Below are 13,574 nucleotides of genomic sequence, written 5' to 3' on the forward strand. Positions count from 1 at the left end.
GCCTCTCACTGTTGTGGCCTCTCCCGTTGCGGAGCACAGGCTCCAGACGCGCAGGCTAAGCAGCCATGGCTCACGGGCCCAGCCGCTCCGCGGCATGTGGGATCTTCCCAGACCGGGGCACGACCCCGCGTCCCCTGCATCGGCAGGCGGACTCAACCACTGCGCCACCAGGGAAGCCTCCCATAGCATTTAAACATACTCTAGCCTCTCCCATCTTTAAAATCCTTTCTGCAGCCCCAAGTTCCTTTCTGGCTCTACCCGGTTTTTTAAAAGTCTCTCCTTTGCCTCACTTCTTCATACACAGCAATCTGGCTCACATACTCACACCACTACAGAAATCACATTTGCCAAGAGCTCCAATTACATCTTTGTTGTTAAATTCTAAGTCCCTATCTTATTTAACAAATTTGATGCTCCTGATGACATTTTCCTATCTTGTCTATAGCCATACTTTTCCTTTTCCTTTTCCTTCTCTTTCATGGGCTCTTCCTCTGCCTCTGCCCTAAATCCTCAATCATCAGGCTTTCTTCTTACCCTGCGGATAATTATCCTGGGTAATTTTATCCACCACTATGGTCCCAGTTATGATTATATTTGATGGATCCTAAATCTAAATGTTCAGACAAGATACTTATATCCAAATGTCTTCTAGAAATTTCTGTATGAGTCCTTAATATGGGACTACTAGAACCTGAAACTCAAAAGCAGCTTTCTCCAAAAAGATTCATCTTGTATTTTCCTTTCTGGTTAATAGCAACAAAATTGACTGAAACCTAAGAGTAATTTTTCCTATTATTCAATCATGCATTCAAATATTGAGTACATACCTTGTGCCAGGAACTCTTCCTCTTTATATCTAAATCAATCTATCTGTCTATCTATCCATCCATCTAACTTTCCATCCTCCCTACCAATGCCTTAGTTCAGGCCTTCATTATATCTCTATGGAAGAGCCTTCTAAGTGGTTTGCCTAAGATGAAAATTCCTTGTTGGCATGTGACAGAAACAACACTATCTGAATAGGAAATTTATTGGAAGGTAGCAGAGGCTCACAGAGTTGATGAGGCAGCCAAGTATCCTACCTAGAAAATAGGCATAAACTGGGGCAGCTCTAGAGAGTTATGAAGCAGGACACACACAATTATCTTTAAGCAAAAATAATCTGGATAGAACATCCCTACCCAGCCACCCTGCTAATAAATTTATCTTTGCCTCACTGACTCCTTGATTGAAATCTGTGGTGGAAACACTCAGCTGACACCAGTTCATGTACCTGACTGGCTGCTAAGGGCTAGTGGAGAGAGAGGGAGAGAGAAAGATCTGAATTCCTTAGGGAGAGGGAAGCTTTGTTTCTTGTCAAAATCAATACAATATGGAAATCCCCAAATCTTGGGTGGGGTGGGGGAGAGAGGAGGAATGCTTCCTGGGCTTACCCATCTCTGTGCCTTGGTTTCCTTCTCCTGGAATGCCTGGCCTCCAGCTATCTCCCCTACATTCTCTGAAAGAGCTAGGATTCATTTCCTCAGGGGAGCTTCCGTGATCACCCTCTTCCCATCCTGTAACCAAGCAGAGCCCTATGGGGCCTTCCCAGAACAGGATCCCCTCCCTCATATCCTTGGGCTGCCTTTTGTCTATAGATAAACTTTAGTCAAAGAATAAATTTAATCAGAGAAGTGAGAAAATGCAGAAAGGAAAACAGTCAAGCAAGACAAAATAATAGTTTAGCCATTAAACAAAGTCAAGGACCTTTGGTTCCTTCTCAAGGGCTATGGATAATATTCTGAGCCATGTCCTCTGAGCTGTTTTGCAGATACTGAAACCCCCACCAGGTGGAAGAAGTTAACTGTATGCTGCCCACAACATGTAGACCCCAGACCAGGTGGAACCCGGTTGATGATGTTGACTTCTGATCATCACCACCAACCAATCAGAAGAAGGTCCACGAGCTGATCACACACCTCACCCTATCTTTAAAAACCTTTTCCTGAAACCATTTGGGGAATTCTGGTCTTTCAAGCACTAGCTGCCCCGGACTCCTTGCTTGGCCCTGCAATGAATGCTGTACTATCCTTCACCACAACCAGGTGTCAGTAGAGTGGCTTTACTGCGTGCGGGCAAGTGGACCCAAGTTTGGTTTGGTAATAAGCCCACTCTGAGTTAGATAGGCTCTTGTGTGCCCCCATTACCTCCTTGATATACCTCTGTGAGAGTACTTTACTGTTTACTTGACTCTTTACCTCCCTCTCCCAGATTATGGACTCTTCAAAATTAGATACCATCCCTTATTTGGTGAGGTCCAAGAATCTAGCCAAGAATCCAGCCCAGAGGAGAGGACCAGCTGGGGTAAGATGCCTTAGTAGGTAGTTTTGGAAAGCCCAAGGTCACTTGAAAGTGAAAGGAGAGAGAAAGTGGCTAGAATGTAGAGTGCCAATGACAAATGGCCTGTTTTGAATTTGCCTAGACCTGAAAAATTTCATCAATATGTGTTAAATCATATTTTTAATGATTTCCTGGCATCTTACATAACAGTGACTTTCCCTGATCTTATCATTAGCTTTTGGGTTTCTGTCTAAATCTAGGTTCAGCAATAACCCTCTCCTTGCTTCTGAGTCCAGATCAAATGCTACCTCATCTATGATGCCTTTCCTGATTCCCCAAACGGATTTATTTTTCACTCCTTGAGGGCAAGGACCAAGTCTATCTTGTTAACCTAACTCTATCCCTAGGACCAGGCAAAGTGCCTGGCACAGAGTAGGTAATGAATATTTATTTGACTGATTATCAGTATGGGAGGCAGAAGGGATATGTTGAAAAATAGAGGAATGGAGAAGTTATAAAGCCTCCAAATTTCTTTAGTGATTTCTGGTTTTGTTCACACCTACTGCTTCTCTTTTGTTCGCTAACTGGAAGTCCTGATGGGTTGTTACCCAATCTTTTATTCCTGACTTACTCTGCTACTGCTATCCCTAACCCCACCCCTACCCCTACCTCCACAACTGCTATGATCCCATTTTTTATCAAAAGTATGTAAATTACTTCTGGAATAGTGGTATGAAGAGTTTCACAGTCCCCCACCTCAGCAAAACAACTGTAATTGGGGAAAATTATTTGAAAAATAACAACATTTAAAGTCTCTAGAAATTATCCTAAGGGCGTATAATAAGTAAAGAAACATTTATTCAAAAAAATATGCTGAAACTTAGTAAGAACAGAGTCTCTAGCACTTAAACCACTATGCACGCTCTACCTCACTTTCCCTCCCAACTCAATATGACAGAAGCTACACTCCAAGTGGATGTGGTCAAGAAGATGAGACTCCCCTGCTCCCAGGCAAAGAGGTCTCTGTGGGAAGGGCAGGCCATCAGCATTTCGCATACCCCCACAGCTCCATGTTGCCCAGGCTAATTTCCAGGTGAGTATCGCTGAGAGGTAGAGGCACCCTTCCTCCAGCCAGCCCCTACTTGGATGGCAGACGTTCCACACCAAAAAAGGCAGGTCAAGAAGACCAGAGCCTACGACCCCAGCATAGCACCCTGCTTGTAAAGCTGACTGACTTTATTTCTAACAGAGTGTGGAGATGTTCAAACTGTCCACCACAATGGTGGTAGACAGTTAAGAGAAGGCTGGTAGCTCCAAGAGGTCAACAAACCCAGGCCAGCTAGTTTACCAGCGAGAACTAGGGAAAGAAACCACTAAGAAGACCCCTGCTGGGATCAGAATAAATCTCAAAGGCTGGCCTTAAAAACTAACCCTGCAGAGGAGTCAAAATTAAATTGAACTTCATAAAAGTTTAAAACTTCTGTGTTTCAAAGGATACCATCGAGAAACTGAAAAGACAATCCACAGAATGGGAGAAAATATTTGCAAATCATATTATCTGTTAAGGGACTTGTATCTAGAATATATAGTGTACTAGTTTCCTGAGACTGCCATAACAAAGTGTCACAGGCTGGGTGGCTTAAACAACAGAAATTTATTGCTTCACAGTTTTGGAAGATAGAAGTCTGAGATCAAGGTATCTCGATTTCTTCTGGGGACTGCGAGGAAGAAAATGTTCCATGCCACTCATCTAGTTTCTTGGTATTTTCTGTCAATCTCTGGCATTCCTTAGCTTCTGCTACATCACCCTGTTCTCTGCCTTCATCTTCACATGATGTTCTACTTGTATGCATGTCTCTCTGTGTCCAAATTTTCCCCTTTTTATAAGGACACCCACCATATTAGATTAACCCCACCATAAAACCTCATTTTAACTTGGTTACATCTGTAAAGACTCTATCTCCAAATAAAGTCATATTCTGAGGTATCAAGGGCAAGGACTCCAACATATATTTTGGAGGAGACACATTCAACCCACAACATAGAGAGAGAACTCTTACCACTCAATAAAATAAAATTAAAAAACCCAATTTCAAAATGGGCAAAAGATCAGAGTAGACATTTCTTTTTTTTTTTTTTTTTTTTTTTGTGGTATGCGGGCCTCTCACTGTTGTGGCCCCTCCCGTTGCGGAGCTCCCCGGACCTGGGCACGAACCAGTGTCCCCTGCATCGGGAGGCGGAGTCTCAACCACTGCGCCACCAGGGAAGCCCCCAAGAGTAGACAGTTCTTCAAAGAAGATATACAAATGGCCAATAAGCAAAGATGCTCAATATCATTAGTTATTAGGGAAATGCAAATCAAAACCACAACGAGCTACCACTTCATACCCACTAAAATGACTATAATAAAAAACACAGGCTTTGGGGTGTTTTTTTTTTTAGTTTAAATAAATTGAATTTTTTTAAAAGACAGATAATAACAAATGTTGACAAGGATGTAGGAAAAATGGAATCCTCATACACTGCTGCTGAGTATGTAAAATGGTACAGCCACCTTGGAAAACAGTCTTGCTGCTCCTCAGAAAGTCAAACATAGAGTTACCACATAACCCAGCTCCTAGGTGAGTACCCAAGAGAAATAAAAACATATATCCACGCCAAAACTTAAACAGTGCTTATAACAGCATTATTTATTTGTAACAGCCAAAAGGTGGAAGCGACTCAGAGGTCTATCAACTGATGAATGGATAAATAAAACGTGGAATTTCATTCATCAACAAAAAGGAAAAGAGAACTGATACATGCTACAGCATGACTGAATTTTAAAAGCATTATGCTAAGTGGAAGAAGCCAGTCACAAAAGGCCACCTATTGTACAATTCCATTCGTATGAAACACCCAGAATAGGCAAATCTATAGAGACAGAGGTTGGTTGGTGGTTGCCTAGAGATGAAGGGTCTGGGGGAAATGGAGAGCGACTGCTAATTGGCATGTGGTTTGTTTTGGGGTAGTGATTGCACAATTCTGTGAATATATTTACTACAAACCATTGAATTGTATACTTTGAGTTAATTATATGATTTATGAATTATATCTCAATAAAGCTATATTTAAAAAATTTGTATAAACTCTTTCAGGAACCTCACCCTACCCAAAGTTGCTATTAGAACTGTAGTTGACAGTGAGAAAGAACAAAGGTTCTTCCTTGTTTCCAGTGCAGTTTTCTTCCTTGATTTCTAGAGACAATAGGACTTTGCCCCGCTCAGCATCTCCTTACGTGGACAGGGAGCTCACTTATGGATAGATAATTACAATACTATGTGTGAAGACCAGTAATAGGCAGAAGATGGGTATAGTACAGAGAGCAAGCACAGATTTTTGAAGCCTGATGGCCCTGGGTTTGAATCCCAGCTCTGCTACTACCAGCCTCTGTTTCCTCTTTTTAAATCATGGACATGGGAATGCTGGAGGAACTAAAGGAAATACTGTCATCAGAGCATCTATCACAATGCCTATCACAAGGCCCTGCACAGCAGTGCTTCTCACACTTCAGCTGGCATGGGAATCATCTGGGGATCCTGTTAAATTGCAGATTCTGATTCAGTAGGTCTGGGGTGGAGCCTGAAACTCTGCTTTTCTAACAAGCTCCCAGGTGATGGCCCTAGTGTTGTTTGAGGACCACTGGTTAAGTAGCAAGACTCTAAAGTACCCTGTGTATGAAGTGCCAAAAGAGTGTAGAGGAGGAAGCAGTAAATTAATTCTTCAGAAGGGAAGCCAGAGCTGGACTTTCCTTGAAGAACTGGTAGGGAGTTTGCCAGGAATGAGAAGGGGGATGTGCATTCCAGACACGGGGAAAAGAATGATTGAGACCTTGACATAGGAGTGGCAGGTGACCTCAGAAATAACTTACGGGGACTTCCCTGGTGGTCCAGTTGTTAAGACTCCATGTTTCCACTGCAGGGGGAAAGGGTTCGATCCCCGGTCGGGGAACTAAGATCCTGCATGCTGTGCGGCCAAAAAAAAACCCAAAAAAACTTATGGAACGTGGTGAGCAGCGGCCAGAAACTGGGAAGGTAGGTCGTAAATGATTTAAACCTGATGTTAAAGAGTTTTAATTTTAGCCTAGACCAGTGGTTCTCAAAATGTGGTCCCTGATCAGCACCATCCTCAAACTTGTTAGGAATATACATTTTAGGACCCACCCCAGACCTACTGAATCAGAAACTCTGGAGGAGTGGCCCAGCAATCTATGTTTAAACGAGTCCTACAGGTTATGCGGATGCACAGTAAAATTTGAGAACCACTGGCCCTAGGTAATGGGGCCAAGGCACTAAGGTGTTTTAAATAGTAGAGTGAAGTGATCAGATGTGTTCTAGAAAGTTGACCCCAGCAGTTGAAACACACTAGATAGGGAGAGTAGGAAGGCAACACAACCAATTAGGAGGAGAGGGTAGAAATCCAGGTGGAGAGGGTGGGCACCTGGACCAGGGCAATGGTGAGGAAATAAAGGAGAGAGAGCTGACCTAAGAAGAATTTAAGAGATGGATTCAGTAACACCTGGAGACTAACTGAATGTGACCTGTGAAGGTAAACAAGGAGTGGATGATTCCAAAGTTTCTATCTCAGATAACTGAGTGGGTGGTGAAACTAATCAAAATAGTAAGAGAAGGGATGGGGAAAAAATGAGTTTAATTATGGATAGGCTGAATTTGCTTCAGGGCCATACAAAGGGAAATGTCTTAAATGCACTTGAAAATAATGGTCCAGGTTCAGGATGGAGGCCCAAATTCATGATCTAGATTTGGAACTTGTTGGTATGTAAGGGGCAGTTGAAGCTGTGCCCATGGAGAAAATTATTCAAGAAATGAGAATAGAACAAGGATAGAAGACACAGAAATCTCAGTATTCAGGCATAGGCAGAGAAAGAGGAGCTGGGGGTGGAGACTGAGAAAGAGCTATCTGAGAAGTTGAGAATAGGAAAGAAGCACATTGAAGAAATCTCGTGTGTCATAAAGGAATGTGGTTGGCTGAAAATAACAGAAAGTCTGGCCACAAGTTGTTTAAACAAACAAATGATGTTTTTCTTACATAGCAAGTTGGCAGTCCAGGCCTGGTACCATCATAAAAGACCCAAGCTCCAGCTTTCTTTCTGTCCCGTTTTTAAGGTGTTGGCTTGAAACTCCATGGTTGAAAGATGGCTTCCGTACTTTCAGGCATCACATCCAAACTCAAGGCAGGAAGAAGGGGACAGAGAGGCTGAGGCAGGACTAGCTACAACTCTCCCCTTTCTTTGGGAGTCTCTCTTTTTATTCACTGAACTTGCGGTTTCATCTTCTTGGCTACAACTGAGTCACATGGTCACTCCTGGCTTCAAGGGAGGGTAGGAAATTGAGTGTTTAACTTTCTGGCTTCTATAGAAGAAGGCAAGGGAGAAAGGGGTGGGTGTGGATGTGACATCTGCCAAGCTGTCATGTATGCCACATCTAAAACGAGAGTTCCAAGGAGAGAGACACAGTGACGAAGGGGGGCAAGGAGAGGCACAGCTTCTCAGCCCTATGCTGTTGCATAAATAAATCTTTTACACAAAATATAAATGTCAACACTGTACAAGCAGTATAAAATTGAGTCAAAAAACAAAGCAAAACAAAACAAAAAACAGCTTTCCCAGCTATCATTCCCAATATTATGATTTTTTTTTTAATCTTTACAACAGACTGCCTGCATTTTGGACTATGAAGATCCAAACTCATTCTATACACAAACTCTGACTACTGAAATCTCCAGTTGGTGTTATCTATAGTGAATAGAATACAAAGCAGCTCAGAAAACTCTCTGACAGTTTTCCCTCCTTTTGTTCCTTTTATAATGTGAACAATTCTTCTCTAGGCACATTTATGACTGTTCTGACATTATCTGCTGCTCAGGTGGGGACACCAAACATGGATGAGTTTACTCTGAACATATGAATAAGGCATTTTGTAAGCACAGAAGGAGAAACATAATGGCCATATAAAGGATAAGAGTTTAGGGCTTCCCTGGTGGTGCAGTGGTTGAGAGTCCGCCTGCCGACGCAGGGGACGCGGGTTCGTGCCCCGGTCCGGGAAGATCCCACATGCCGCGGAGCGGCTGGGCCCGTGAGCCATGGCCGCTGAGCCTGCGCGTCCGGAGCCTGTGCTCTGCAACGGGAGAGGCCACAACAGTGAGAGGCCCGCGTATGGCCAAAAAAAGTGTAAGAGTTTAGAGATGTTTGGAGAATAAAAGTTATTATGCAGGTGGTATGTCTCACTGCCGAGGTCAATTTATAGACGATTACTCTTCCCAACTAAAATCCCCTGTTCACTTGCATTGGAAGAATCCGAGATCTGACTACAGGGGCAACATCCCACAGTCTGCCATTGGGTGCCCCATGGTAAAGGCTAAATAAGCCTCCCAATATCAGGGTCAACAGGATAGCACTCTGGGCAGTAACTGATTTTTGAAACCTGATGTATATGCAATATTATTTGTTTTGGCTTCATCTAGGCCACCAGAGGCCTCTTATTATATTTGGGAATGAGGGCTGTTTACAGCCAGGACTATACCTCTTGACTGAGGGCGTTTGCGGAGCATTTCTAGAACAGATGAGCCATGAAATAGGAAGCCAGGAAAAGATCATGATAAAAGCTACCAGAGGATAATATAAGTAAATACCATCAAGAAAATTAAAGTATATAAAAAATTCTGTCAACAAATTAATAAGCTTAGCACTAGTGTCATTATTTATCTTTAATAACAGAGAGCTGTAGTGTAGAAAACCACTTTAAAAATAATAAACAATAATGAAAATATCACAGTATTGTATTAACTAGACACCTAACAGCTGATGAAAGATATAAGGAAATGTAACCAAATTAAAATCAGAAGTCTTCGGCCTTTAAAGCTTGACCCAGAAGTTTAAGCAGGACTATTTTTGTACATTCCCCTTTTTACATTGTCTAGATTCCACCACAATCAAATCATATTACAGCTGAAATTGTATATTTATGTTAACTTTACAAGTAATTTTCAGATATTTTTAGCCTGTGCCCAGAGATGACTTCGTTTTTTTTTTTTAAACAACCTTATTGAGATACATGCTTTTGCTATGAACATTCCTGTACAAATTCAGTGTGGACATATGCTTTCATTTCTCCTGGGTATTTGCCTAGGAGTGTATTTGCCTAGGAGGGATACATGAGGACTCTGTGTTTAACATTTTGAGAAACTGCCAAGCTGTTTGCCAAAGCAGCTGCACCCTTTTACATTCGCATCAGCAATGTATGAGAGTTCCAAGTTCTCCTCATCTTCATTTTCATATGAAACAAATACAGAGAACCCAACCACTTCCAACCATAGAAAGTTTCCTTTCAGGGCAAATACCCATTTTTTTTTGCACCAATGAAAATGTTTTGCATCATCTTTCCCATTCCCCAAGTCTGCATTTGTGGTGACTGCCCAATCCACACAGAGGACAAGCACAATGCATGGTTTCTTTGTGGGCTAGGATGGGGTCCAGTAAGATCTTCAAGGGGTGGTATATAGTTTTGTCAAAATCCAAAAAGGCCAACTAGACGTTTGGTTTCTTGTTTGGACTTGGTTGTGGACAATCATTTATTTTTAACAACCCAAGCGTAATTCCCAGGTACTAACTACTTTAACACTTTGCTTGGCACTGTACGTGTGAGGTTCTCATTTTAGAAATCTAATTAGTGACTGCATCCTGGTAGGGGAACCTCATGACCACAAGGGCTCCAGGGGTCCCTGTTAATCTTCGGAAGGGTGGTTGGTCTTCCCAGGGTGGAGGCCAGGAGGATACTTCCAGCCTGGGGATCTCTGGGGCAGAGCTTAGCAAAATTGTCCATCTGAGCCAGATTCCCCTCCCACTCTCAGACAGAGCCTGAGCCTCACCACCCTTCCCAGGCTTTCCTTGGTTATCTGATTGCTGCTTTCAGTCTGCCCCACCCCTCCCCTCCAGTGGAGCCCTGCAAGAAGCCGGGGGGGGGGGGGGGGGGAGCAATATGGAGACATAAAAAGCCCAATAAAGGTAAATACATGGGCAATTATAAAAGCTATTGTTATTGTAATAATGGTTTGTAACTCCACTATTTGGGCTGCAGCCCAGAGTGAGCCTCCCTTCCAAATACCAGCTCCTTCTCCTGGGTCAGTGCCATCATTCCTAGAACCTTCTTGACTAACTTTAATAATTGTTGCTTTTCCTTTCATTAATACTGTACGTCTAACATTCACCCCCACCTCCCTCCTCTCACACTTTTACTAAGGAAGGGACTGGTGAGCGATCGAAGTCACCCCATCCCCTCTTCCACTTGAGAGACTGTAAGACCCCAAACTGACATAAACAGTATTTTTCCCCCAAGACTTGAAACTAAGTTTAAGCATACTGTCAAAGTCTCCCAAGACCTCAGTCTCAGATCAACCTTATCTAAATAAAACTGTCTGAAATTGAAAAGTTAGTTATTTAATATTATGTTGCCTTTGCTCTGTGTCATTTTCATCTTTTATACTTGGGAATGATAGATCCCAAGTATATATCAGAAGCGTGACTGTTTCAGAAGCATGGAAACATAGTTATGAGTTTCTCATACATACTTAACCTAAATACTAACCTGTTTTTATCAATTCTATCTGACCAGATAACATACAAACAGAAATTTCACAAATAAATAATTTTAAAATTCTTACCCGTGGAAGTTAGATGCCTTTAATATTTTTAATATTCTACTTGGTATAGATAAATAATTCTCCAATATCAGAGAACAGCAGTGCAAATTAAACAATAAATGGCAACTGATGCTCAGACTGGGATGGGGTTTGCGGGGGACAGGAAAACAATAGGAAGTGGTGGGACCATGCCCTGCAGGCAACAGGGCTTTTCTAAATGGGATTGCAGCTTCCCAGCTGCACCCAAGGTGTCTAAGCCCTTAGGCCCTGGTGCCAGATAGCCTGGGTCTGCAACCCAGCTCCACCACTTCTTAGCTCTCTGATAAGTTACTCAACCTTTCTGTGCTTCAGTTTTCTCTTACTTAAAGTATGAACCATAAAAATCAAGTTGTTACTTAGATTAAATTTGTGAAGTGCCTGGAACACTGCCTGGTTCATAGTGTTAGCTAGTATCTAATTATAGCAATGTGGGTCCAGGTTACCACAGCTTGATTTTTCCTTTTTGCTTTTTAAAAATTTTATTTATTTAATTTTGGCTGCATTGGGTCTGCTGCTGCGCACGGGCTTTCTCTAGTTGCGGCGAGCGGGGGCTACTCTTCGTTGTGGTGCACGAGCTTCTCATTGCGGTGGCTTCTCTGGTTGCGGAGCACGGGCTCTAGGCACGCGGGCTTCAGTAGTTGTGGTGCACGGGCTCTAGAGCGTAGGCTCAGTAGTTGTGGCGCGCGGGCTTAGTTGCTCCGCAGCATGTGGGATCTTCCCAGACCACGGTTCGAACCCGTGTCCCCTGCACTGGCAGGCGGATTCTTAATCACTGTGCCACCAGGGAAGTCCCTTGATTTTTCATAGAAGGGGAAATTCAGGTTATTATGTGATATTTCTCAACATTTGGAATGTTGTCTTGTATAAAGCAAAGTGTGACATTATGGGCTGTGACTGTGCAACCCCTCTGAACTGTGCTGTCTTTCCTCCAATCTCATCAGCTCTCAGAACTACCTGTTGACAAGGGTATGTTGACAGCGCTACCCACCAGTTCTCTGAGCCCCAGAATTGTGTGCACAGATGCCTGTTTAATGTCTTCAGGTAGATGTCTTAAACTTAAAATGTCCCAAGAATTCTTGATTCACTCACCACTACTCCCAACATAGAAAATCTGTTCTCCCTTCAGTCTCTCTCCTCTCAGTAAATGGCATCACCATCCACCATCTGCCGACTCCAGTAACCGGTCCCCCTCGGTTCTTCTCCTAATCTTCTCCTTCCAGTGCAGGGGGCCTGGCCAAGGAGGGGCCTGAAATCCAATCTCCAGCTGTGGGCTCCACTGCAGGGTACCATCTGCTTGAAGGCTGGGGCTGATTTTTCTCACTTTCCTCGTCTTCCAGTTCATTACCGAGTCTCTCGGTATTTTCCCCACAATTCTTGAATCTTTCTGCTTCCCTCCATCTCCGCTGCCCACTGTAAGGTACCCTCATTTTTCACCTGGATGATGAAATTGCTTTCCAACTGTGTTGCTGCTTCTTCGTTCACACACCCCTCCAGTCATTACCCACCCATTTGCTAGGTCGAATATATTACCTTAAAAGGGCAAGTTGAGTACATTACTCCCTTGCTTAAAACACTTTGATGACTTCCTGTTGTTCTTAAGGTAAAGATAAAAATCTTAACACCACCTACCTGCGCGATCTTGTTCTTGCCTGACTCAGCCCCAAACCCAGCCACTCTGCTCTTAAGTTACCCTGAACTTCTCCCACTTTGTCTTAGGCTTTATCATGACCTGACAGCTCCTACTGCTTTCAGTTTCACTTAATATTTTTTCAGGGAGGCTTTTTCTACCTCCATATTAAATTTGGTCTCCTTGTGCTGTGCTCTCTTAGCACCCTGCCCATTTGCTTCATAGAGCTTATTTCTGTTACTGAAATGTACACACTGTGTGCATATGTATACAAATCCGTAGCTGTTATTTCTCTTTAATGATGAAAACTTTCTTGTGGGCTTTCATTCCTGTTGGAGAGTGGGCTAAATTTAAGCTTGCCATACTACTCAGCCATAAAATTTCACTCAGCCATGAAATTTTGCCATTTGCAGCAACGTGGATGGACTTGGAGGGCATTATGCTAAGTAAGATAAGTCACACAGAGAAAGACAAACACTGTATGATATCATTTATATGTGGAATCTTAAAAATACAACAAACTAGTGAATAAAACAAGAAAGAAGCAGACTCATATAGAGAACAAACTAGTGGTTACCAATGGGGAGAGGGAAGGGGGAGAGGCAATATAGGGGTAGGGGGGAAAAAGGGTTATTATGGAATTACATGAAATCACGTGTGTGAAACTTTTGAAAATCGTAAAGCACTATAGCATTTCAAGAATCTTTCATTTGATTAAAAAAGTACTCTGGAAAAACAAACAAAAAAAACTTGCCAGTGAAAATTATATGGTCTTAAACCATCTCATTTTGGGTAAATATTCAGTCAATTGAAAGTTGTAGTCCTATCAAAACTTACCCCTCCCCACTCTTTTTTTTTTTTTCATCTTTTTTTTTTTTTTTTTTTTTTTTTT

Source organism: Lipotes vexillifer, unplaced genomic scaffold (assembly GCF_000442215.2).
Source record: "Lipotes vexillifer unplaced genomic scaffold, Lipotes_vexillifer_v1.1 scaffold263, whole genome shotgun sequence".
Taxonomy (NCBI): Eukaryota; Metazoa; Chordata; class Mammalia; order Artiodactyla; family Lipotidae; genus Lipotes; species Lipotes vexillifer.